Genomic DNA, 3,670 nt, shown 5'->3' with positions numbered 1-3,670 from the left:
TGTTTTTACACGGTCTTTTTGTACACGGTTTTGATATAACACGGTTTGAAAATTGAATATTTTTAATTTTTTACACGATTTTTTCCTTTAGCACGATTTGAAATTTATGTACTTAAATTTTTTTGTCAAATTAAATTTTTGCGAAGTATGTTCATATCACAAAAAAGTATTTATGAAAGAAAAAAGTCTGAAACCATCGATAGTATCGATAGTTTGCGAACACTAGCTTAAAGATTTAAGTGAATTCCCCTTTAGCGCGTACAAACAATTTTTACTGGTCAAAGCAAATGTGAATAGCGCTAATTTAGGGGAATTATTATTACAATAAACATGAATTCTTTTTCTTGAAAATTCTTGTTTTTCACTAATTTTAATAGGTTTTAGAGAGTAGGACAAATCACCCATTTTTGTATAAGATCAATGTCTTTTTTACACGTTTTTTTTTACACGGCTTCTTCTGGAACCAATCTCCGTGTAAAAACAGACTTAGGTGTATATATATATATATATATATATATATATATATATTATTAATTTTAAAGTGTACTTTACATGTCCGTTGTAAGCGTAACTCGTAAATCTAAACTTGTTCTAAGAATTTGCAAACCTAACTAGTTTTATTTATTATCTTTATATAACTCTCTGCATATTGTTATTAAAATGAGGTCTTAAAATTTGTCATTGTTCATTCCCCTTTTTTATTACCTTTTTAATGTTACCTCTTGATAATAACCTCGTATTTTTTTACAACCGTAATATTAGGATAGAGACCCATGGACGTAGAATGTAAACTTTTTTAAATTTGTTCAAATTTAAAATATTGTTTTTTCACATGTAATGAAATAAAACTTTATACGCTTAGAATAATGATAGAATTTTTCTACTTAAAGTAAAAACTTAGGCCTTGCAGGTGCAATTACCATCTTTCGAGACATGATATCAAGCGGTAGTGTTATAACACAAAAAATCTTAAATGTCAAAAATTGAGGAATAATCTTAAGACAAATAATTGATGGTCTATTTTTATTGCCCAATATCTATCAAAGAATTTCCAGTATTCATCAAGTCTTGCAAAGTAATTCTAAAATGCACATGTGTTTATTGGGATCTAAAATAACTCTGAAACATACACCCAGATACAAAAGTAGTAAAGATAAATTCCAAGACGCGCCTATAGATGTTACTAAAACAATTTCAAAAAATCTTAAGATAAATGGAAATATAAACTAGATGTAATAAAAAAATTCTCCAAACTGGAACCAAATTTTGGTATTACGACCATTTTTAGGCATTCATTTCAAAAGATCTGCTTGAAGAACAGAATTTTGTTAAATAAATCAATCATTGATGCAAATGAAGATTGCAGATAAAAAAGACCATCCTAGAAACCAAATAAAAAAAGAAATAATTTTGTACAACATCACAAGTTTTGCAAAAATACAACCACGATCCAAGTTATGATTTTATGATCATTATTAGCAAAAATTGAACCAAATTCTAGAATTAACTGGTGGTGTTTGGCATCATTCTTATTACTTATATTTATATTTTTATGTAAGTTAAGTTCACATTATATAATTAATATACCGTATATAATATAAATATATAATTGGAGTAAATTCCAAAATAATTTAAAAAGAGAACTGCGCCATTTACCGATCATTGACCTATTCTAACCATTGGACAGTTTTCCGGGAAAAAATGCGTCACTATCGTTGGAATATTAAATGTGGTTTTGTGTTTTTTTTAAATTTCATAAATGACTGCATTTTATGGGTTGATGTAAATTATTATGTTGCTTTGCCCGAAGGCAGGTCAATGGTTTGAGTGCCTCAGATTTTTTATCTTTTTCATCCTTATTTAGTTTTTACTTCTCAAACTTTTGCTTCAGTATTTTTGTCTGCAATTCATTGCCTTGATTTTCAATTTCCTATATTATCTTTTCTTGTGAAAGTTGTCGATAATTTGAATTTTTTTCGTCCAAGTCTTTGAAGATCTTCTAGTTTTTTTTCGATAATATCTTTAGGAAGTATTAATATTTAAATTATAATTTTTTTATTGAAAAGGTTAAGGTATAGATAAATTTTTTTGTCGAGTTTGTTTTCGGGCGTACGGATTGACCGATTGGAATGGTTCAAAAAACATTCGATTCCTATTGATTGGGAAATGTGCTGCTTAGTTTTTGGCAAAGGCAGGTTCAGCCGTTTTGGAGATACGGAGCTATTTGTAAAAAATGTGCAGTTATTGAGAAAACTAAGCATCCGATTTGAATGATTCAAAAAACTTTCTGTTTGTGTTGACGAAACACTTGCTTTTGGATTTTTTTTAAAAATTTTTTTTGTATGTCGAAAACAATTAAGATTTTAATTTTAATTCTGGTTAAGGTTGAATAGCTCACTTATATACTTAAAATAAATAATTTTAACTTTGCAATTCAGTTTATATAATTCTTATAAATATTAGACAATGTTACAGTATTTATAATAATTTATTTGAAAGCATTTGATATTCCTCGAACATTCCGTTACGTTACGGGAAGTTCCAGCAATTTGCCTTAAGACACGATGCTATGAGGTCTTAATTTTGGATTTGAAGAATCCTATGAAAATGAAGCCATTTCTTATAAGAGAGTGTGTGATTTTTTACAGAAAAACAAATTAATTTATGAGAGTATAGTAAAATGATGAATTTCGTACTATATTTCAATACTAATAGATTGAAATCGTACAAGATTTTTTCAAAATAAATTATTTTTTCGCACTGTGATAGAATATGTATAATTTCTTTTATATTTAGTCGCTTTAATGTAACAATACATATTTTTAATAATATATTTTTCGTCCTAATATAGGATTTTTTAAATCCTATAACAATGAAGCAATTTTTTAAAAGAGGAAGCGATATATCTCAGTGGAATCCTCTTACTCCAATAAGAATAATTGCAATTTGACACTTTGCTTTGACATAAACAAATCTAAAATATTGGTCAGAAGATATATCTGATTGGAATCTTCTTACTCCAATAAGAATAATTGCAATTTGACACTTTGCTTTGACATAAACAAACCTAAAATATCAAATTAACTAAAAGAAATCACATTGATAGGAACAAATACATGCATTACCCAAGTGATCTGTCAATATTTATAATCAGATAAACTTACCATTCCCACTGCCCCACATTTGCATCATAAATAAAATCCCATAATACAATATAAACAATTTTTTTGTGTTCTCCAACATGATGATAGAATTCACAACATAACACACCCAGAATTAGTTTTACATATCACCATTTTTTGCCACTAACATCAATGTATCAAACCCACAAATATTCCGAAATTCAAAATTCACTTTTAATTGCAGCCATTACTATTGTAATCAAAATTTAACCCATTTATTAAAATAAATAACAACACGTGCAGATTGATTTATGACTTAGTGTTTGAAAATTGACAAATGACCGTTTTGTCCGTTTACCGTTAATGAGCTGTTTAATTATTCGATATTGCGCAATTTGCTGCTTTTGCATATTTTCAACTATTGTTTACTATGAGACAACTTGACCGGCAGCCATTACGAATCGGACTGCCAAAACTGCGTGACACATGAAGTAAGGTTAGCGACAACCTAACGGAGACGAAATTAGTGAGAGAGCTGGTGGCGAAAT

Source organism: Ctenocephalides felis, unplaced genomic scaffold (genome assembly GCF_003426905.1).
Source record: "Ctenocephalides felis isolate EL2017-DRISC unplaced genomic scaffold, ASM342690v1 CF-g0.4_SCAFFOLD_00845, whole genome shotgun sequence".
In the NCBI taxonomy this organism is placed as follows: domain Eukaryota; kingdom Metazoa; phylum Arthropoda; class Insecta; order Siphonaptera; family Pulicidae; genus Ctenocephalides; species Ctenocephalides felis.
This window is presented reverse-complemented; position numbering follows the sequence as displayed.